Source organism: Panulirus ornatus, chromosome 22 (genome assembly GCF_036320965.1).
Source record: "Panulirus ornatus isolate Po-2019 chromosome 22, ASM3632096v1, whole genome shotgun sequence".
NCBI classification, from domain to species: Eukaryota; Metazoa; Arthropoda; class Malacostraca; order Decapoda; family Palinuridae; genus Panulirus; species Panulirus ornatus.
The window spans coordinates 14255904-14280492 of record NC_092245.1 but is presented as its reverse complement, the minus strand read 5'-3'; the positions used below and the strand labels follow the sequence as shown (position 1 = coordinate 14280492).

The 24589-nt window shown below is 46.2% G+C and overlaps 2 long non-coding RNA genes across 2 annotated transcripts in view; one reads left to right on the top strand and one right to left on the bottom strand.

Annotated features, from left to right (window-relative positions):
* The window catches only part of LOC139756568 (uncharacterized), a 512804-nt gene that overhangs the window by 133124 nt on the left and 355091 nt on the right, over positions 1-24589 (bottom strand). The gene's annotated exons all lie outside the window — the stretch shown is intronic.
* Positions 1-24589, top strand: part of LOC139756566 (uncharacterized) — a 155426-nt gene that overhangs the window by 77509 nt on the left and 53328 nt on the right. Inside the window, exon 2 of the long non-coding RNA XR_011714382.1 lies at positions 21286-21394. This is a non-coding gene — a long non-coding RNA (uncharacterized lncRNA). The remainder of the gene's footprint in view (positions 1-21285; positions 21395-24589) is intronic.

Genomic DNA, 24589 nt, shown 5'->3' with positions numbered 1-24589 from the left:
TGAATGAATGATAACCCTCTTCCACTGGAACAAACCCCTCCCTCCCCTCTCCTCCGCCACTAGAATAATCGCCAAAACACGCGCTCCGGAGAAGAACATTGCCTTGCACACACACACTCCCTCCCTCCCTCCTGCTGCTCCTCCTCCTCCTCCAGGCGAAAACTGCATTAATAAATACCACTCGCACTCCATCCCGCAGTAACTATACTTTAAGAGCCCGTTCCGAGGGGTTTCCAGGTTTTCCATGAGGAGCGTTTCCAGGTTTTCCATGCGTGGTGGTGGTGAGGGAGGAGGGAGGGGGGTTGTTGGGCTTGTGCCGATATGCCACTGGCGCACAAAAGCCCCGGATCAATGAAAGGCCTGGAGGACCAGGGGAGATTTTAAAGGGATCATTCCCTCTCACCGTCACACCTCCGTATCGGGGCAAGTCCTCCACGATACCGCGCCCGGAATTACAAGCTAGCACGCATTATATTGCAGATACTCCCACACCCGTTTTCCTTTTTTTTTTTTTCTTTCCTTCTCTCTCTCTCTCTCTCTCTCTCTCTCTCTCTCTCTCTCTCTCTCTCTCTCTCTCTCTCCCTCTCTACCCCCCCTCCATGGACGATATTGTTATTTGTCGGTAAGAGGGAGTGTGGGGTGGAGTGAGAGGGAGGAAGGTGTATATTGTTAGAAGCCATGAGAGGGATGGATAATTGTAAGGTGAGGGATATATATATATATATATATATATATATATATATATATATATATATATATAGAGAGAGAGAGAGAGAGAGATAGAGAGAGAGAGAGAGAGAGAGAGAGAGAGAGAGAGAGAGAGAGAGAGAGAACAGGGTGTACTTGGTTTCATTAACTTTGTGTGTGTGTGTGTGTGTGTGTGTGTGTGTGTGTGTGTGTGTGTGTGTGTGTGTGTGTGTGTGTGGGTGTAAGAAGGGGTAGAAAGACGGAAAGAGGGAGGAAGGGGAGAAAGAGGGGGGGAGAAACATAGAGATAAAGATAGATAGATATATATATATATATATATAGAGAGAGAGAGAGAGAGAGAGAGAGAGAGAGAGAGAGAGAGAGAGAGAGAGAGAGAGAGAGAGAGAGAGAGAGAGAGAGACGTGGGTGGGTGGGGGATTGAAGGAGAATGGCACACGATCACCTGGCGTTGGTAGGAATTCTAAGTCGACACTGTCTGGAGGGTTCCTGTATACGTGGAGGTGTGGGACGTGTCAACACGGCCGTAACGAGAGGTTGCTCCTTCCTAGCATCGTCCCCCAACCTCACCTCACCTCCCTACACGATTAATTATAACATTGGTTACATCCAAAGTCGGCTCGAATAAGTTCTATATAAAATCCTCTCTCTCTCTCTCTCTCTCTCTCTCTCTCTCTCTCTCTCTCTCTCTCTCTCTCTCTCTCTCTCTCTCTCTCTCTCTCTGCGTCCTCCCATTATCCATTCCATTCAATTCTACCATTTTTTTTAATTCCCCCCCCCCTCCTTCCCTCCGTTCCACGCGGCTCCCTCCTCCATCCACACAACTTATCCCCTTTCGTAAATCTCCTCTCCTCCTTTATTCAAACTCCCGTTCCACTCGTCAACCAATCATGTCCATCTATTTTTCCCCGTGTTACTCCTGTATTGAGCAATCACATGAACAATATATAAACTAGCCAGCATAACAAAAAAAACCAGCCCCACAAATTCCTTTCGAAATAGCTATATGTGTGTGTGTGTATATATATATCTATATATATATATAGATATATAAATCTATCTCTTTTTTCTTCCCCATTTTTTTTTACTCACAGATCAATAAATTTTCCGGCCATCATCGTCCGGTTGGGGATGTAAACAACAGCTGTATATAGGACTAGAGGGACCTAGGGTTGGGTTGGGGGGTGGATGGGTTTGGTCTGGCGGGAATATTTGTAGAATCAACGAAACCTTGTTTGAACTGGTGGTTCTCTGCTATCACGGGAGGACGCTGAAAGAAAACCTCCCTCGAGGGGGCTCCCTTTTCTTGGGCAAACTTGCGGTTCTCCCTCCCCCCTCTTTCGTCGCCCCTCCCCCTTCCCTTCCTCCTCTCTCTCCCTGCCGTATGGAGTGAATGATGAAGAAAATGGAGTACCTCAATACGTCATACTTCCACCTTCAGCTTTGTTGTGAGTTGAAGATGCGATGAAGAAAATGGCGAGGCAGTCATTTTTTCTAAGGGACATTTTCCTAACGAGTCATTTTGATATTTTGCACACACGCAGAAGTTCGTACATGATTGATGCATATACGCGAATATAAGCGCGCGTGTGTGTGTGTGTGTGTGTGTGTGTGTGTGTGTGTGTGTGTGTGTGTAGACTCAAACACAGACAAAAGAAAAACACATCACAATTACAAGTAACAGACTAAGACACACACATACTCGCATAAACACACGTCACACACACACACACACACACACACACACACACACACACATATATATATATATATATATATATATATATATATATATATATATATATATATATATATATATATATATATATATATATCCAAAAACAAAACACGTGTAACAACGCTGATAAGACTCCCTTGTTTGCACCCCCCCACACCACAACCTTACCCCCCCACCCACCTTTAATCACTAACTCTCGCCCTAATTCACTACACAGAATTACGACACAACAGACATCACCTCCTCCCTCTTACCCCAGCCTCCTACCCTCCCGCAGTAGACTAGCTCCTCCCACACTTAAACGAATAAAGTAGATATTCTTTAACCTCAGCGTCGTATACCTTCCCAGAGGCAGGCCAGAAATTGACATTATAGCTGGCCAAGTTAAACAGATGGCGCCCCCATCCGTCCCAAGTGCCAAGGGGTGCCAGTTATACCAGAAAGGGGGAGAGGGGGAGTGGAGGAGGGGGTGAGATGGTAGGGTGGTGGTTGGTTTAGGGCGGTGGGCGGGCGGGCGGGCGGGCGGCTCCCCCCAACACACACACACACACACACACCCCTCCTTCATCCTCATCCACCTCCCCCCCACCTTCGTCGTGGCACTCACAGAAGGATCCGTCAGTCTTGGTGAGGTGGCCACAGTCTACTGTCTGACTTACTGTCGATGAGGAAATAAAAAAAAGAGGGAGGGAGGGTGGGTTGGTGGGGGTGTGGTGTGGTTTGTTAAGACCTTACACTGTGATTGAGACCAGATGCTTATGGGTGTGTGTGTGTGTGTGTGTGTGTGTGTGTGTGTGTGTGTGTGTGTGTGTGTGTGTGTGTGATGATATGTGGGTTTGTTTACAGGTTGGCGTACTGGCGTTTGATCATCTATGTGTGTAATGTTATGTACTAGTGTGCGTACATATATATATATATATATATATATATATATATATATATATATATATATATATATATATATATATTCGCATGGACATTCTCGTGTAAATAACAGCGCCGTAGAAGTACGTCAAAGAAAAGTGTAAATTCGTAAACCATACATTCTATCCTCAGGTCTTTTACAGATCACACCCGCTGTAAGTCTGTTATAAGGCGTTGTCGACGATAAGGTCTATCGGTCCAGACTCTGACAGCCAACAGGACACACGGTCGACCCTGCGTTGCAGTACCGCATCCCTTAGCGGCGCTCACAAATACGCCGAGCCAGGCTGGCTCCTGGTCCTTTTACTACAGCGGCGTCCAGAAATAACATTACGGCAAGACTCGCTCTGTGGGACCTTTCTTAAAAGGAGAACACGGCGAGCATGTCCCAGGTGTAAATCAGGGTCGTGACCCAAGCCCTTGGTAATTATCTGTTTGCACTGTTAGGGGAAGGAGGGAGTTCTACACTCGTGGAGGTAGGGAGGGGCTGACCCTCAAACTGTCTCTACTTTCAGAGAGCTTTTTAAAACTTCTAAGAACTCCTTAGTGTTCGCAATTTCACTGCTGCGTTCATTCCGCTCGAGCACTGCACTTATGTAATAAAATGACTTCCAAAAGTCTTTTCTTAATACCTTTCTTGCTAAATGCCAAGTTTTGTGTGTGTGTGTGTGTGTGTGTGTGTGTGTGTGTGTGTGTGTGTGTGTGTGTGTGTGTGTGTGTGTCTCTGTGCGGATTCGTCAGTGCATTCGTTGATTGCAGAGTGTAAGGAAGAATTCATCACTTGAGCAGGAAAGTACGACCCACGAGCAGGAAGGTATAAAACCCTTGTGAACGATGGCACGACCCTTGAGCACGATGGTATACGACCCTTGTGCACGATGGCACGACCCTTGAGCACGATGGTATACGAACCTTGTGCACGATGGCACGACCCTTGAGCACGATGGTATACGACCCTTGTGCACGATAGCACGACCCTTGAGCACGATGGTATGCGACCCTTGTGCACGATGGCACGACCCTTGAGCACGATGGTATCCGACCCTTGTGCACGATAGCACGACCCTTGAGCACGATGGTATACGACCCTTGTGCACGATAGCACGACCCTTGAGCACGAAGGTATACCACCCTTGTGCACGATGGCACGACCCGTGAGCACGATGGCACGACCCGTGAGCACGGGGGTACAACCCGTGGGCGTACTGAAAATCGTCTGCGAGCCGACCGTCTGAGATCGAGTCAAAGACCATCCCTTCGACACCCAAAGGAAGAGTCGTAATGTCGTCAACGAACGGGTCGCGCAGCTGTTCTCGAGGCTCGTTCCTCGACCCTGAAGGAGTAGCCCGCCATCTTGAATTACGAAAAAAGAGAGAGAGAGAGAGAGAGAGAGAGAGAGAGAGAGAGAGAGAGAGAGAGAGAGAGAGAGAGAGAGAATAAAAAAAAAACTTATGATGAGACATCACCTCAGACAATTATATATAATCATCTTACTTTCTTCAGGCAGACTCGAAGTGGGAGTCGGAGGGAGGCGAGACGAAGGGGAGGGAAAGCGCGACCACTTTAACATGAACTGCAGCTTCTTGTGTGAAATACCAGGGGCGCAGGAAGAGCGTTCCCCAGCACCGCTCTAGTGGTGATTAGCGTCCATAGCGAAAATTCTTGGCGTGTTCCTCCCCCTTACGCACCAGCTGGCCGTTCTGTGACGTCATGCGAGGCGAAATCGTCTGTCCCTCTAAAGTTCTCAACGTTAAAGTGAATATATATATTTATATATATATATATATATATATATATACGATAAGAAGCCCCCATATGGGGCTCCTGCAGCGCCCAGGGAGCCGGCCACTTCCACCAGAAAAGACCACATACACAGACACAGATAAAGACACACACACACACACACACACACACACACACACACACACACACACACACACATTTATACATACAGACAGACTGATAAATAGATAGGTACACATAACATACACTTCTCTAGATATTCATGTATACACACATATACATACACAAGCAAATATACTCGTATACAAAACACTATCTATCTTTCTTTCTTTCTTTCTTTTTTTCTCTCTCCTCTCTCCCCCGCCTCCGCGAACGATGAATGGCCGAATGTGTTATTCTAATTAAACTTTCCGGGCTGGGCAGAGAATATATTGGACGTAGTTAATCTTCGGGTGGTGGTGGTGGTGGTGGCTGGCTGCTGGTCGAGTATTACACACACACCCCCACGGCCAACACAGACACCCCCTCCTCATCCCTTCCCCAACCACCACCTCCTCCTCCTCCTCATCCCTTCCCCCACCACCAGCTCCTCCTCCTCCTCACCCTCCTTCCACCACCAGCTCCTCCTCCTCCTCCTTCCCCCACCTTGTAAGTTATTCTTCAAGTTATTATTCACTGCAGGAGAAATGTTAAGCGCATCTTCACGCCACCCGGAGATGAACATAAATTCTTTCTATAATGGTGAAATAAAGCGCCGTAAGGAAGGGGGGGGGGGAGAGAGAGAGAGAGAGAGAGAGAGAGAGAGAGAGAGAGAGAGAGAGAGAGAGAGAGAGAGAGAGAGAGAGTTAAAAGAAAGAGAAGAGGAAAAATGCTGAAAGTGTAAATGAATGAATTTGATGGATGGGATCAAAGAGAAATATGGAAGCTGAGGAAGAACTTTTATATTCTCTTTTCTTCGTTTTTTGGAAGAGGAAAAAGTAAATATTTGTGGGAAGGAAAGAAAACCATCAACTTGTCCAATCTTTGTAAGCTGTGCTATCTTACTAAGTCGTGCTACCTTAGTAAAGTTGCGTTACCTTAGCAAGTTACAATATCTTATTTCGAAAAGAAACATTTGTCGAATCTCACAGAACGACACAAAAAATTTAGAAACTCCACATTTGAAATCTCACTTCGTCTTTTAAGATTCGCCAAACGCAAAATACGTACCCAACGAACAGTGTTAAACAGGCCATAGAAACCATCTTACGAAAATGAAAAAGAAGAAAAAAATATATAAAAATCTTGGAAACCACCACCACCTCCCCCCCAAAAAAAAAGAGAGGAGGAACACCATGAGGTCAAACCATCTTACGAAAATGAAAAAAAGACAAAAACATAAAAAGATATATAAAAATCTTGGAAACCAGCCCCCCCCCCTCAAAAAAAAAGGAGGAACACCAGGAGGTCAACACCGCACTACAGTTGCCGTGTCGTGATTTATCTCCTACTTAAGATAAAGGTTTCCGATACGGCATATCCGACTTGCAACGATTGGAAATCCTTTAATCGTAATCAGCGAGTGTCCGATCCGCATCTAATCCCTCCCCTTTCTCTCATTGGCTCGCTCACCTGATACAACCGAAACTCCTGCTTGTATCTGAAATTTCTGGATTTGGCCAATATCTGGTCGAGCTTGATGGAAAAAGAGGTTTAATCCCCCCCTCTCCTTTTTTTTTTGTTTGAAGTGGAGGGAATGTTGTAATTGTGCGTGTCTGTGTGTGTGAGTGTCTGTGTGTGTTTGTGTGTCTCGTGTTGCCCCGTCTCTTACCCATGTATATATCAATGCATCATGTCTTTACTCGTGTGTGTGAGCAAACACACTTCGTCCTGAGCTTGTTAGCTCTGTGGGCCGACTGCCACGCCCAGGATTCGAACCCGGGCCGGCCCGTGTGTGCATTATGGTCAGCGACGAGAACAACTCAGGATGCTTTCCGAGAAAAAGGGAGATCTATTCAAATCAGATCTAAAAGGGGTCACTATACCACGGTTGCGCGTTCCCGCCAGCGTTTTACGAGAGATATACGAAGGACTTCACGGGGCTACTGGTAATATTTCTAAATGATGATGCAGATGGTAAACCCATCATCTTACAAAAAAAAAAAGAACATTTGCTCATAAACTAAATATCAGTTGTTTATGCGCACGGCAACATACGTCATCGTCTTAAAAGTCAACAAAACAAAAAAAAAGGTATGGGTACACTTGCCACGCTCTACATACTAGACAAAGGACAAAGAGTTTTCATTTAGTCTCCCGAATGACGTCATTTGCTTAGTATGGCTGTTCTTATGTGGCAGCGACGCCAACAAGACAAGGGGGTATCGGAAACCATTGGAGAAGTGAAGGAACTTTCCCCTGTCCTATCGCCTCTTACCTGTTACCCTGCAAAACTTTCCTGTGTTTTTTTTTAGTAAAATATACCTGTATATCCCATCCACCCACACCCCCAAAAAATAGGAAACTAAAAGGAAAATATAATCAAATATACAACAATTAAAGAATTTTCGGAAAATCTGGCTCAGTTCTAAAAAAAAAAAAAAAAACCCTCAAATCTCAAAACAAAAAATAAAGCCGATATGCCTCAACAAATTCATCGTTTTTCATGTTTTTTCTTTTTTTTTTTCATTGGAAGTCTCATTATTTCTGCATTCCATTCTCTGTAAGGGCTCGTTGGCGAATGGAATGTCTACTACGGCCAAAATATGATTTCGATTTTGATTTCCATCGAACACAAAAGTACCGATACTTTTTTTTTTACTATTTTTTTTTCTACTATTTTTGCTGGTTGTATATCCATATATACCTATGTCCGAGTCACGTTCATTCGCCTGGATGAGCCATTTTTTTTCACGTGGATTTTGATATCCAAAGCGATACGTTTTCTTGACACTTTTGCTACACTTAAACCCCATCACTTGCAGGCCATTTTCCATATACTGTGGGTCTAAAGTGCTGATCTTTATTCATTTATGTATTAATTCATCTTCGAATTTATGCCGAGGACACAGAGCTCTATATAAAAAAAAAGAATTAGTCCCTCTATGAGATCCCAAAACTTTTTCTCTTTGTTTTTTCTAAAGCCCAAGGCTGCGCTACTTTCAGAGGCAGGGAAATGTGGACTCCTTTGGCGCGAGGAAGTTCTTTGACGAGACTACCAGTACTGATACAGCCTCTCATTTTCAGACGAAGCCCAATAACACCTATATATATATATATATATATATCCTCCCTGGGGATAGGGGAGAAAGAATACTTCCCACGTATTCCCTGCGTGTCGTAGAAGGCGACTAAAAGGGAAGGGAGCGGGGGGCTGGAAATCCTCCCCTCTCATTTTTTTATTTTAATTTTCCAAAAGAAGGAACAGAGAAGGGGGCCAGGTGAGGGTATTCCCTCAAAGGCCCAGTCCTCTGTTCTTAACGCTACCTCGCTATCGCGGGAGATGGCGAATGGTATGAAAAAGAAAAAAAAAAAAATATATATATATACACAGAAAGCCAAGGGAAACAGACAGACAGAATAGGCAGTCAAATTCCACCACAGGCCAAAGTCCCTCTACACTGGAGACTATCCCATGACGCATCGCCAAAATAGATATATATATATACACCCGAACAGTAATAACAATACCGACCTGAGTTACGGGTTTGTTGTGTGATTTTGTCTGGCATAGAGGGAGGAGGGTTTGGGTGAGGAGGAGCCGGGGGGCTGCTGGGGGGGGAAACCTGCTGGCTCGGGCGGACCTTGTAGCAACATTAGATAAATCACAAGGAGCCTGTGATGTGAATTAGCAATGAGCATTGGATATGTGTAGCAGCTGTTGTAGGGATTAGCATATATTATGTTTATTTCTGAAGAACAGAGAGATAGGGAGAGGGAGGGAGAGAGAGAGAGAGAGAGAGAGTAGATGAGGAGGAGGAGGCATAGAGGCTGGGGAATATGGAGGAGGGCAGTATGAGAATTCCTGAAGATGTAGTAGCGTGAGGGGTGGCACGGCAGGGGGAAAGAGACAGCCTAGTAGTCTGCTGGCAAGACTTGAGCTGTTCCGCGGCAATGCTGTACATTAACATGTCATGGGGAGGGAGAGAGAGAGGAACCACCACCCCCCTAAAAAAAAAGAGAAACAACAACAACAAAGAGACGAAGAGAAACGTCCGGGTCCCAGACGTTCTTGAAGTCGACTAAAAGATGTTTTCACACTCCAACGGGCACCTTAAGATCGTGTAGAATTAATTCAGCGTCTGTGTTAAGCCTGTAGCCAGGTGCTAATAGCAGTGAGGAGAGACCAAAAAAAAAATGAAAGTATAAGAAAAAGACGAAAGAACTATGAGGAGCAGCGGTATATCCCCCCCAAGCCATCTTCTTTCATTTTCGAATATGATATTGGATGGTTAATTCTTGTAATAAAACGGAGTACTTATGATCGGTGCAGACTAACATCGCATTTTTCAAGGCTATCGTATTAAGGCAAATGGTAATGATAATGATGATTGTGATAATAATAACTTTTCTTTGAAATGATGTTATGGTTAGTTATAAGCATAATGACTAATAGTAGCATCAATAATAATAATAATAATAATAATGATAATAAAATAATAATAATAATAATAATAATAATAATAATAATAATAATAATAATAATAATAATAATAATAATGATAATTATAAAATAACAGTAATTTAATTATCGTATCCACAAAATAACGATTCAGTCCAACGGCTCTTCCCCAAAGTGTGAATTATTTCCTTAATGGTGATTCATCATAGACACTAATATCCCTCCAGGGATCCTACGCGATCTTGCTCTTTTACGAAGTCTTGCTCTCTTTGCCTTCCTTCCTTCCTCCTACAGTCTGAAGCTTCTATACCCATCTCCACCCTTCTGCCGCCCTCTTCCAGGCACCCCTTAAGACACCTGGAAACCGGTATCCAGGAGCATTTGGTCCAGAACATGTTAATTTCGACCATCGCGATAATCCCCCTCACGTTATTTCCGGGCGGTACGAGGAGACATTTAACGAGGGTGACACCTGAATGGTTCGTCCTCCTCCTGCGCGGTTTCAACGAAACCCTGGGAGTTATAACGCAGAGGAGGGGACCAACCATCCCATTGCCCCAATGAACATAATGCAGGGAGAGGTTTACTCCCTCCGATCGCCTGCCCCAACCAGTTCCAGTCTTCAAGACTCTTTTTGTTTTTTCTATACTTTTTCCAATGACCATTTACATCCCATTCCTCCCCTATGCATCAGCAGAAAAGTGATAAAACTTCTGGGGGAAAAAAAAAAAAAAGAGATGCGAAGAAATGTGGCGGCTCTGTAATGTTTATTGTCAAGGTGGAAACTGGTTTATTTTTTTGACAGCTCGTTTGAGGGGACTTTGAAGAGAAAAGTAGAGGCATTAGTACACCTCGATGGGTCATTCCTACCTTTTCCTCGGGCCGAACTTTAATGATCAAAGCGAAAAAAATGGACTTAGATAAATATTTCTCCCCCCCCCCCCTACCTTAAAACACGATATGAGCGGCCCTACCGCTCGATCTCGAGAGAGAGAGAGAGAGAGAGAGAGAGAGAGAGAGAGAGAGAGAGAGAGAGAGAGAGAGAGAGAGAGAGAGAGAGAGAGAGAGAGAGAGAGAGACGAGGGAAAGACCTGACTGAGAGACGCAGACACGAAACATCGCCAACCCTGCTTTAACTTCCCCTGGACTACACCCCACAACAGAGGACCTGATTAATGAGAAGCCAGAGCAGAGGGGCCCAGATTTCAGGTGGCTGTTTCATTTCCCCCTTTTCAGTCCCATTCTTTTATCTTTCTTTTTTTCTCTCTTCCTCCTCTTTTCCCTTTCCCATTCCTTTCCCTTTCCGTCCATCACCATCCACTACTAGCCGCCACCTGCCATCCCACCCCTTCCCTCACCCCTTGCAACACTTCACCCCTCTTCCCCCCTCATCGGGATGTCCCCCTGTTCTTACGCCCGTCGGATGAACGACCCGCCTTCGTTTGCGGGAGTAGGTGTTGTCCTACGACCCCACACCAGTAAATGAGCTCTGGGTCGTTCCACGGACCACTGGTCAGGACAAGGAAAGAGAATCCTCCCTCTTCCTTACATTAACGTGTGTGTGTGTGTGTGTGTGTGTGTGTGTGTGTGTGTGTGTGTGTGTGTGTGTGTGTGTGTGTGATTTATGTTTCCTCGTACGTGATGTGCGTGCATGCGAGTGGTGTGTGTGTGTGTGTGTGTGCGAGTGTGTGTCTGCGTGCTTGTACATGTGTGCAACACGCCCCTCATAAATCCCAGCCAAACACCCCCTCCCGGCATCTCTTCATTGGCACAAACAAATTACGAATTCTGAGACCGAGAGTTACGGATTCGACCCAACTTCTCGACCCTCGTGCGTCCAGCTGCTTTATCGGCGACTCGTCATTTTCCCGCCTGCGCGGAGGGCGTGCCCGGCTTTCATAACAAGCTGCCACGCTAAACGTTTGATTGTAGTAATTGCTCTCATTATCGCAGTCGTACCCTTTAGGTATTTGCCTGCTTTCCAGTTGCCCCCCCCCCCTCTGAGCCTCCGGCGACGAAGAAATTATTCTCAGCGCTGGCTCGAGTAGCAGCCAATCTTCACGGGGTTCGGTCTCGCGGGCGAAGGAGGAGGAGGAGCGGGTATGAAGAAGAAATAATCATCGTTTAATTCGACTGGACTTCGTTCTACATGGCTATTACAGGGTTGTTGTAGTATGTACTGATGTACACGGTGTGATGGTGGCCAGGGATATCGACAGCTGGGGCAGACTGGCAGGGACTGGATATGCTGAGGAAGGTTAGTGTGTGTGTGTGTGTGTGTGTGTGTGTGTGTGTGTGTGTGTGTGTGTGTGTGTGTGTGTGTGTGTCTGAGTGTTTTAAGGATGGTAATGACAGCAGTCGTTGACTAGGGCCAGACCACAATACCCCTGGAGTGGTTGGCCTCCAGGATGTGTGTGTGTGTGTGTGTGTGTGTGTGTGTGTGTGTGTGTGTGTGTGTGTGTCCTGCCTCACCAAACCACCTCCTCAACGCCTGCTGCTCCTCCTCCAGCCGTTCTTGATCCAAGACCTGCCTCGCTTCTGCGGCTGGATCTTTTTGGGTGTTCCTATGCTCTTCTCTTTGCTGCGCCTCTCCTTCTCCTGTTCTCTCCTCTTTGTTGTCCTGCTGTCCCTCTTCTTCTGCTGTTCCCTTCCTCTGGCTGCTCAATCTCTCGTTGTCCTTCGCCCTGCTGTTCCTCATGCCCCTACTCCTTTCGTCTGCTACACCCACTGCTTCTGATGCACGGCCTCTGCTCCTGCTGTAACCCGCTTCAACCCCTTCTACTGGTGCACTTTTTTCCTACACACAGCGGCTCTTTCCGGCTGCACCTACTGCTGCTGCTGCTGCTGCTGCTTCTGCCTAACCCCAGCTTCTATCCCCCCCAACCCACCCCGCAATGTTTCTACCACTCAGGCTCAACGCTTTTATCAGTCCAGCTGATGCTATCAGTACAGCCAGTCCTATGCTATGCTATGCTATGCTCTCTCTCTCTCTCTCTCTCTCTCTCTCTCTCTCTCTCTCTCTCTCTCTCTCTCTCTCTCTCTCTCTCTCTCCGAGAAACAAGCACTGTTCTGCGAATCTCCTCCGGAGCAAAACAAGAACAGGAAAGAAAAGTAACAGCGCGAAAGAAGCCCTCACACCCTGAAGAAGCCGACGGAGAAGATAAAGAAGAATGTCCACAGGATTTTGAGAGAGAGAGAGAGAGAGAGAGAGAGAGAGAGAGAGAGAGAGAGAGAGAGAGAGAGAGAGAGAGAGAGAGATGAGAAAACAGGGACAGAGAAAGAGAGTCAAAAGCTAGCCAGAGACAATGAAAAAAAAAAAGAAAAAAAGCTTCCCGTTTTCCTTCCCTCAAAAAAAAAGAAACCAACGGAACACGCAGAGAAGATCGGATCCCGCCATTTTCACACGCAAAGTTCATCCACCCTCACCCATAACATCCGATATTCTTAACGAACGAAGTGTCACCTGTAATTTCAAGACAACGCGAAACCGCTAATCAGACACGATACGTCATTGACACTTGAGTTTTTTCTTCGACACGGAGGGACGAATGGCCACATTCCGTAAAAGGGCTGCGAACCACCATTCTTCGAAACCAACCGACTATTTTGAGCTCCTCACAGCAATTCTGAGGTCAATTGTTTTTTTTTTTTTTCCCCCATTTCTCCTCTCTCTCTTGAGGTTCGGAAGTGAATCATACCACAGGAAAAAAAATACAGGAAAACGGTCTCGTAAGGATGATAGGAGGCGATACGAGCAACTCATTACGTCGTCTGCTGCCACGACAGAATGACAATCAAGACCGGAGTAACCTTGCAAAACGGCGTGACGAAAACGTGATTACGGGACTCCCTGATGTGGAAGAAAACGGATTTTAAAAGGAAAAAAAAGTTGGAATGGGTTGTTTCCTTTGCCCTGAAGTTTAATGTAAAGACATGATTCTCTGATAGGGTAGAAAACGAATTCAAGAAGGGAAAAGAAAATGGAATGGGTTGTTTACTTTTGCCCTAGAGTCTAACGTGATAACAGGATTCTGTGATATCGTAGAAAACGCAGTTAAAAGGGAAAAAGAAACTAGATCGGGTTGTTCCCTATGCCCCTAAAAGAAAGTCTAACCTTCGCTTGGCCCTTTGAGAGAAAGTTGTGATGCTCGAAGGCCAAACGACATTTCTTCAAGGCTTCCACGTCTAAGGAAAAAAAAAAAAAAAAAAGAAAAAAACTAGCGTCGATCGCGCCAAAGAATTTGTTCCCACCCTCCCACGAAACCATGGTGGCGCATTGAATGTCGCCAAACCCACGCTCCGCCCTTCCTGCCTTATTCACCTCACCTTAACAATGGCGGGGAAACGTTCGTCGTTGACTGCCGCGCTTCGCACCTACTGTTACCCCAACCATCCAACACCCCTCCAAAAAAAAATCCGTTCGTCTTTCCGGATGTTCTGGATTTTCGAGTGGGTGAAATTTCGTTAAGTGAATATCCGGTTCATGGGGTACGCCGCACCGGGCGTTGAGTTACGACCGGATAAGAGAAGAGGACCGAGGGGCGAGAGAGAGCCTGCCAACCAGCCAGCCTAGGCAAGCAGGCTTGGCCCCACCCTCACACACACACCCCTAGCTTCTTGCGGTTCCACAAAATGGGTTGGTGTTGACCCAGGAGGCGGGAGAGGAGAGGAAGGGGAAGGGGAAGGGTGTGTGTCTGAAGGAGGGAGAGGGGGTCTCCGAAGGCGTCAGGTAACAGGGGGAATGGTGGAACAAGCAGGCAGGCAGGCAGGCAGGCGGGCGGGCAAGAGGAGGAGGAGGAGGAGGAGGTCGGAAGGAGAGAAGGGAAAAAGGATCCTCTGGTAGGCCTAGGGCACCAGCTAAGCCTACTGGAGGAGGAGGAGGGAAAGACGCAGGGGTTAGAAGGGGGAAAAATAAGTGAAAGGGGACGCAACACGCCATAAAGCGAGGTAACACCATTAGAATCAAGTTCCAAACCCACTCAAAAAAGAATGAAAATATAAATCTCTCTCTCTCTCTCTCTCTCTCTCTCTCTCTCTCTCTCTCTCTCTCTCTCTCTCTCTCTCTCACACACACACACACATACACACACAACACACACACACACACACACACACACACACACACACAAGCTCAGGCTTCAAGGTATTCCATCTCTAAGAAGGCAGGAAAAGGAGTGGGGGAAAAACACGGAGGAAACAGGAGGATCTCCAAGACCCGGGGTTCCCATGGGTGTAGTGTTCCCCCCCTTTGGCGTCCACCATTTCAGTCGACTGTGGGGGATCGTCCGGTTGGCCTCTGGTGCAGTACTTCGTGATGGAAGCCAAAACAGATTTCAACCGTTCCTTTTTTTTTTGTTTGGGAGCGATGAAGTCTGATACATTTGGGGATACGAAAGCTGTTCTTATTATAATATATATATATATATATATATATATATATATATATATATATATATATATATATATATATATATATACACACCCGAACACAGTACGTCCATTCTCACTTAAATCATCGTAAATGCTGATATCAGTGATAATAAAACTATAAAAAGAAAAATAACTGACATATCACAAAATGCTTCTGAGGAATAAGGATGTCAATAAAGCACTTGAAAAGTTCAATAAAAAACCTCCGTTCCGGATCCAGTCACAATCCCGTCGCCTCTTTTGGGTACACGTGATGAAGAAACGTACAGGAAAACATCAACAAACGCGTGTCGTGAAGCGAAGGCGAAAGTGCTAATGAAAATGAATGAGAGAGAGAGAGAGAGAGAGAGAGAGAGAGAGAGAGAGAGAGAGAGAGAGAGAGAGAGAGAGAGAGAGAGAGAGAGAGAATCTATAACACTGGGGATAATGAGGATCCCAGCATGGGACTTCGAGGCCTCAGAACCGATCCCAATCGCTGTCCCTACCCACTTGCCCCGCCAAGACGCGGGTGATTCATTTTTCAAATGGGGAAAGAAGGATACGAGGCGAGACTCCCTTTATTGATGCCATTCGGTGTATGTTACCCATCGGAGGACGAGAGAAAGGACGTGACTGAGGAGAGAGAGAGAGAGAGAGAGAGAGAGAGAGAGAGAGAGAGAGAGAGAGAGAGAGAGAGAGGAACAAATTAAATTCTCTAACTTTCGAGATTAAAGAGAGAGAGAGAGAAAAAAAAAATACATACACCCAGAGCACAATCATCTTATACCAAGAGCGTCACAGACGAGCGGGAAAAAAACCATGTTGGGGGGAGGGAGGGGGGGGTGATGGCGTGGGGGTAGGGGGTGTGGGGGGGAATTTGGGGGGGGGTGTTCTGGACGGCAGCAGCAGCTGCGCTGGGGGGGGGGGGGGGAAAGGGGGGGATATGAACACCATGACCTCCTGACGGCGGTGAGAGAGAGAGAGAGAGAGAGAGAGAGAGAGAGAGAGAGAGAGAGAGAGAGAGAGAGAGAGAGAGAGAGAGAGAGAGAGAGAGAGATAAACCCTTAGCCAAATGTAGCCTCAACGGACGTGTTATCCAAACATGAGAGCGGTGGTGGTCTCGTCCCACACACAGGCCAGCGCCTTGTCAAACACCCAGGCGCCAATGAACGCCATTATAAAGGAACACCAGCGTCCCTAAGTAGCCCAGGAGGATATGCAAAGCGCCACCACCTCGTCGCCCTCTCCTTCGTCTGCCTCCTCCCACGGGGAAGCAAATTCTTTTTTTTATCCTCATTTTTTTTTTCCTTAATAAAATTCTCATGATAATTAAGTCGGTCATTAGCGGTTGTTTCTATTCTTTTTTTTTCTCTTTTTTTCGTAAAATGGGCTGGAGGTAGTAGGTATGCCTTGTCCGATGGAGAGAGAGAGAGAGAGAGAGAGAGAGAGAGAGAGAGAGAGAGAGAGAGAGAGAGAGAGAGAGAGGGAGGGAGGGAGGGAGGGAGGGAGGGAGGGAGGGAGGGAGAGAGAGAGAGAGAGAGAGAGAGAGAGAGAGAGAGAGAGAGAGAGAGAGAGAGAGAGAGAGAGAGAGAGAGAGAGGAATAGGTGTGTGTGTGTGAAAGGTGTGTGTGTGTGTGTGTGTGTGTGTGTGTGTGTGTGTGTGTGTGTATGTAAAAGAGGAACTGAATAGGATAGGTAGTAGTTCAAAAGGGTGGGTGGGTGGGGGAGGGGTAAAGGTGGGAAGGGTGGGTTGGATGAGGGGGGTGGGGAGGGGGGGAGGGAGGGGAGGACGGCAGCTTGATCTGGGATGCGACCCAGCAGACTGTCCCTTGCTGCTAATGGAATAATTATGCAGAAGCGAGAGGATAAGAGTCGAAATGAGGTAATCTGCGACATTTTTACGGGGGGGTTTTAAATGCCTGTTATATAATTAGGCAATGGACGTTCCAAATTAATTTGATATTAGTGTACATAAAAGACAATGAAACAATTTCATAAGTGACGCTGGGCTGGAAGACATGAGGGTGGGTAGGGGTGAAGTGGGGAGGACGGGGGACTGGCTTTGGGGAGAGAGGGGGAAGGGGAGAGCGATGGAGGTAGAGAAACCAGAGGTTTGGGAACCCAGCAGCAGCAGCAGGAGGAGGAGTAAGACGAAAACGGCATGACGTCGCCTATATGAAAATTGACTTGTGGATGAGAGGAGGGAAAAAATAGGAAAAGACGAAGTGCGAGATGGCGAGAAAACAGATGATAAAACACACACACACACACACACACACACACACACACACACACACACACACACACACACACACACAAATAAGAACGACTCTTTCATTAAATCAAAGATAGACAACACACAGACACCACTGAAAAGCCACCAGAAAATGGAAGTCAACAAAGTTTGAGTAAAAAAAAAAACTCACAAATAACAGAAAACAAGATCACAAAGACTTAAGATTTCAACGCATGTACACTGGGCAAAAAATGATCCAGCGACCAACTCGAAAAAAAAAAGAAAGAAAAACAACAAAAAAAACAAAAAAACAAAACAAAGGAAAGCCATATCTCAGCCAGACAACCGCAGGGTTTTTGTTCCCCCCCGCCCCCCTTTAAGAGGGGACCCCCGTCGCACACTAGACCCCCACCACGAAAAATAAACACCACTTCATATAAAGGCGTAACAATCGCCTACAGGCACTTAACTTGCGGCACCACTAACAAGCCCCACTATCTGCCGAGGACCTCCTCCTCCTCCTCCTCCTCCTCCTCTCTCCCTCCTGATCCTTCCCCTCCAACAAACCCCCCCTTCACTCCCCTCCACCCCTGCCTGCCGCCCCCACCGAGCCCTTCATCCTCCCTATCCTGCAGGAGACCATATGTGAGTGAGTTGTAGGTACTTGAGAGACGGACAAGTGCTGAAGCTCCCACCCGGCTATCTCCACAAGGTCCTGGGGGCCTGGCCCAGTTGGTTGATGATGGATGTTGCTTATCTTCGTCTCGTCTTACTTGTTGGAGAGCCGGCAGTGGAGGAGGAGGAGGAGGAGGAGGAGGAGGAGGAGGAGGGCTGATCGAGGAAGAGGCTATGGGAGTAAGGATGGAAGGACGTCTCGGGGTGCCATGTGGGACTTCCAGAGCATGACTTCTCACACGTGATGTTTAATGATGTCACTGAGGTCACTAACACAGCAGAGGTGTTCCCCAGAGCCAGAGGTGCACAGCTGTCGAGTCTCCTAACCCAACGATCCAATTTCGAAACCCAACGATCCATATTTCCGAAACCCAGCGATCAATTTTCGAAACCCAATGACCAATTTTCGAAACCCAACGATCAATATTCGAAAAGATATTTACATAATGTTCCTTTTCTGTATACATTTATGTATTCCAACATGGGAGGCTATGCCTTAAGGGTTTCTTTTTATCATTTTCAACGTCTGCATATGTTTTCAGCAACTGTAGGTTTCTGAAATGGAAGGGAACCATATCATACACGGACTTCAGAGTAATATAAACCTATTTTTGGGTAATATCCAGAGTGTATACAGGAAAACTGAAGGCAAATCAAAATTCAGGATTGACTAACTAACCAGCTGATTCATTTATATCACACACACACACACACACACACACACACACACACACACACACACACACACACTATTCAATTACGAAAAGATTCATTCGTAATTCGAATATCAGTGATCCTGTTATCAATATTGGTTGGACATATTCCCCTAAACCCATTCAAACGACCGCATTCTGGAACGGAAGTTAGATACAGAACATCGAAAAATGATCCCCGCGGTGAACAGTTGAACAGTTGCAAAATAAGAATGCCTCCGTAGAGAACATTAGAGAACTCTACACCCCAGAGAACAGACATAAAGGAACATTTCCCTGCGGAGAACAGTTATAAAAACAACATAGCCTCGGAGAGAACAGTTTGAAAAAGAACACTGCGCCCGCAGAAAACAGTCGAGATGAACAATCTCCCGCAGAGAACAGTTATAAAAGAACATTGAACCACCGGTTGCAATATCGCCCCCTCTGCAAAACATATGTTGACATAGGGGAGATTATATTAATCAGTCGTACACAAGGAAGTTAATTCAAGCCCCCTCTAGACTTGATAGGCGCTGAATGACAGATTATTCCATTGTTCTTTCTTACCCTTCATTTCACCCTCCGTCCAGCAACCTGCCATTAGAGTAATCTTGCACCTTTGTGTCGCCTCGGTGACTGGATAATGAGTCGGTCGTTAGGAGGAATCAGAATCGCGTATGGCCAGCGCTGATTGAGTGCATGGTGGTGATGATGGCGGTCTGAAGTAGATGGGTGTGTGTGTGTGAATTATGCTCCACGGTTGTGCATGACGAATTAATGTGGAACATCTATCGGTCTGCATATACTTATATATATATACACGGGACCATTTATCATGGGGGGCTTCTGTAGTTTTTACCAAGCTGCACTCCACGCAGGAGCAGAGTAAGGTAACGGGCACGAGGGTCCTTGACGATGCTGTACTCTTCTCCATCCGCTGACGAACGCAAACACACACACACACACACACACAGCCTCCTCGAATGCTATGACGCGACGTGCATGCAAGCTTACGTCCGTCGTGTACACGAACGCAATCCGTCTAATATTTTTTTTTTTTCATCTGTTTATTCTTCGTATCCGACATTTTCTCTCCCCCTCTGCGTATCTAATTCTAGCTTCCCGTCCACCGATGCCTCACGTTATTAATCCTCTGCCCTGGACATGGACGGTCATGACTAGGGGAACGCGGCTGCATATGCACTGAAAACCAACGGTCTTAATTAAACCCATCTGGTCACTCGACCTTCTCTCTCTCTCTCTCTCTCTCTCTCTCTCTCTCTCTCTCTCTCTCTCTCTCTCTCTCTCTTCCTTTCCTCTCCCCATTCAAACTACATCTCTTTTTTCCCCCCTTGTCTCTTTCTCTCGCTGTCTCTCTCTCTCTCTCTCTCTCTCTCTCAACATGATACTCTCCCTCCGTGCTATACAGGGGACGGCGGCGTCCGGACAAAACGTAAAGGCCCTTATCATCTTATCTCTGTTGTCCGCGCCCCGTTATGAGAAATATCTGCGTTCCAGTTCTCAGCAGATGTCACCGGACGGCCGATCATGGCTGCAGGTGTTAAGAGGCGACACTAACACACCCCAGCAGGAAGGCTTCGGGGGTGGAGGAAGAGAGGAGTGAGTGAGTGCATCCGTCAACGCCAGAACTCGATATAAGTTCCATTCTATGATTTTCGCCGGACACTCACCATGAGGGAAAACTCTGAAGCATCGCTTGTGTGTTAGGGGATCAAGGGCTTCCTCCATTCAGCAGTCTGTCTTCGTGTCTTCCTGGATCATGAATGAGGAGGGATCGGGGACGAGAGGTTCAAGGTATAAACCGGAAGGCAAGAGTCATGCGGGTGGGAGCGAGCGCCGTGGATCCGAAACGGTGTTTGGAACAGCTTCAAGAAACCGAGCTCGCACGTATGGAAGCCATAAATGAAAGGATACGAATATACAATGAACAGTGACATACATAAACATATATATATATATATATATATATATATATATATATATATATATATATATATATATATATATATATATATATAAACTGTCACTTTCTACACCTCATCCAATAGCAGAAGAGCCAGAGTGAAACCATCACACAATCCCGTGCATGTAATATGGCTAGGGAGGGTGTCGTACTCCACCCCCCTCCCTCAACAGCACGACCAGCATTTATCCGTAATTTATTGAATATGACAAGCGTAAAAGGGTCGTATCGCTGAGGAATTCCATTCCAAGTTTTTAAGCCCAGGCAATGGCGACCATATATCCCAGTCCAAAACCATCCAAATTTTCCATAACTGTTAAACCAGAGAATTGAAACCTCCACACACACACACACACACACACACACACACACACACACACATGCAGCAGCGAAAGAAAAAAAAATTCTTTTTTTCCAATTTTCTTTTTCTTTTTCTATTCGTATTGGATGGTGCCCATAGAGGCTTTATCTGGAGGATAATTCACCCGGCATTCTGTTTACAGGCCAGAGGTCCACCCCGATAGTGTAAACTCAAGCAGGAGAGGGTAGGTTGCTTATTCTCGGCTCTTGTTTCAGGGGATGGAGGCGGTCCTCGAGAACTGAAGAGGGAGGGAGGCGAGAGACGGGACAGAGCGAACGCCCTCGATAAGGTTGGCTGGCTTCAAGGAACCCTTCAAGTTTTGAGGTATCCTGAGGCCTGGTGACTTCGTTTTAATCTGAATTTCTCTTGTGTGTATATATATATATATATATATATACTGCGTATATGTGTGAGTGTGCACACCAACGTATGGGTATACGCGTTTGCGTATGACTGTGTGTATAAATATACACACAGAGCCCGCGACCTGCTGCCGCTCTCCAGTGCCTTATTCGAGCACATACACCACGCAAAGACAAGACTGGCGTCTGAATATACATATAAAACCGCTCCAAAATCTCACCCGAGGAGTTGAAGTGAATAAAACACATTACCCCTCGCCATAACTGGCAATTACCCAGTTGTAGACCAGTTTGCCGAAATACGACCCACAATTGCCGAGGATGGGAGCGACAAGCTGACCCATCCCACACACTCTGCTCTCTCTCTCTCTCTCTCTCTCTCTCCTTCGTGAGGGTAAGTCATCATTCTGTTATTTCTCCAATCTCTTGGGACTCTGCTGCCAGGGATTTAAGGACGAGCTGTCATACCAGCGGTGGGTATGTGTGAAAGATGCTGTGTGTATGTGTGTATGAATGACGGCGGTGTCTCTCTCTCTCTCTCTCTCTCTCTCTCTCTCTCTCTCTCTCTCTATCTATCTATCTATCTATCTATCTATCTATCTATCTATATAGGTCTATACCTATCTCTGTTATCACTACCATGTGTATGGGGATATATCTTCACGTGAAGACGAATTCTATGCCTCCATGTACGAGCAAGTATTCACTTGCGACAATAGATCGAAAGAAGCGAGAGGGGATTCAGTGCATATAGTCGTCAGAGAAGATGTAATCTAACTACTTGAAAAATACAGGTACATATTTTCGCGTAGACTGTGAAAGTGATGTGAGGGAGGGAGGAGGGAGGGGCTGACAATACCCATGAGAGCAACACTGCGCTGGTATATGACTCCAGTCCAATGATGTCACCAGGGGTGGTGTTTACAACGAGCAAAAGCAACAAGAAGAATACCAGAGGCGAGAGAGAGACCACCGAGAGGCGTGGTTTGCGCGTAGCGCTCACCGCAGAGAGAGAGAGAGAGAGAGAGAGAGAGAGAGAGAGAGAGAGAGAGAGAGAGAGAGAGAGAGAGAGAGAGAGAGAGGACCCCCAAAACATTCCCCACGAACTTAACATTTCATCTTGAGGACTTTACTCCAAAGTGGGGGGGGGGGGGCAGTAATGGGGGGTTGGTTGGAGCGGAGAGAAGGGGTGGGGGTGCAGCAGTCAGGGCCACAGACAACAACTGGGCCGCAGTATTTTAAGAAGGATCGAGGCAATAGATCCCGGCAGAGCCTTTGTTTCCCCTGGCCGATAGATTGCGGTGTCCAGCTTCCGAGGGAGGATTTAAACCCTTGTTTATCACGGCGTAAATAAACAGTTAAATGAACACATAAATAAGAATACGTCCATGAATACTGTAAGTGATCACGATTACCTGCGTTAGAGAGTGAGCGCGAGGAACAGACGAGGGATAGGCCGCATTCGCTTACCTCCATTCTCAAGCTGCCATGTGTAATGCACCGAAACCACAGCTCACTATCCAAAACCAGACCCCCCACAGACCATTCCATGGTTTACCCTGGACGCTTCACGTTGCTTGCCCTAGTTCAGTCCATTGACAGCCTTTACAGTATACCACATCGTTCCAATTCACTCTATCCCGTGGACGCCTTTCACCCTCCTGCAGGTTCAGGCACCAATCGCTCACATATATATTGTATATATATATGTATATATATATATATATATATATATATATATATATATATATATATATATATATATATATATATTCTATTATACTTTGACGCTGTCTCCCGCGTTAGCAAGGTAGCGCGAGGAAACAGACGAAAGAATGGCCCAACCCATCCACATACACATGTATATACATACATACAGCCTTTTCACAGCTCTATTTTCATTATCATATCTACCACATCTAATATCCCTATGTATATTCAGCCTATATTTCCAGCTAATACAACAAAACTCTTATAATAATAATAATAATAATTATAATAATAATAATAATAAAAATAATAATAATAATAATGATAATAATAATATTCATAGTTGTTACTATCACTATTACTATTCTTCATCATCATATTATAATTATCATCATTATCATTCTATACACACACAGACATGGACCCGCCCGGGGCTGGGCCGGCATGGGTTCGAATCACGGGGGCGGTTGTCGTCCTTCACTCAACCATGTCCATCCTCTCATCGAGGCTGGTCGAAAATCAGAGTCCCTGACTTAGGCTAGGGTGAAGGGGGTATATGCGTGTAGACACACACACACACACATACGAGTAAAGACACGGTACATACACACAGACAAGGTTAAGAGACGGTGCAACACGATTGTAAAACACTCTTCCCCGTAACACACAAACAAAAGAGACGGGGAGCAACACAAGTGCAAATAAAACACTCTCTCCTTCTCCTCCCTCCCCCCCAAAAGTAACACACAAACAGTAATCACCACCCAGTAATCACACGAGTGTACAACACTTGGTGGGCCGTGTGCCGCTTTGCGGGAGAGCCAGCCAGCACATAGATCACATCGCTAATCTGGGTCCAACAGTATATCTCACGGGGCAAGAATTACTCTGACGAGTTTATTTGACACGACTCGGGGCTCTTTCATCTCGGGAGGAGTACGACTCAAAAGCCTAAATAATCTGTTAATCCTTTCATTCGACCCTCGCAAATCTCAAGGGAGCGCGCGCAGTCGCGCCCTGCTCAAACGCGACGTTAAAGAAAATAAAAAACAAGGATGAGTTACCCTGCGGAGTCGGTGCAAAAGACGGCGACGGGCGCAGACCAACACCTTCCGGGACTCCTCCATCAAGCAGGTGAAGAGTTGAGGGAAGGAGAAGAAAAACATTAATAAAATCAATTCAATCGCGTCCTTTTGCCAACCAAACTCCAGACCCCGAGAGTGGGACTGCCTTCCCCTCCCCTTCCCCAATGGGACCACCCTAGTGAGACTTGTTATTCGATGTAATTCAAATGAAAAAAGAAAGAATCAACGAACGTGTGTGATCTGTCGCGATGGTCGTAAGAGAAAAAAAAAGACACGATTGTCGTTCGTCGCAGGAGTGTGAGTGCGGCAGTCACGCTAGCCTTGAGGTTGGTTACTGCATCCTCCCCTGCGGCAAGTGCGGC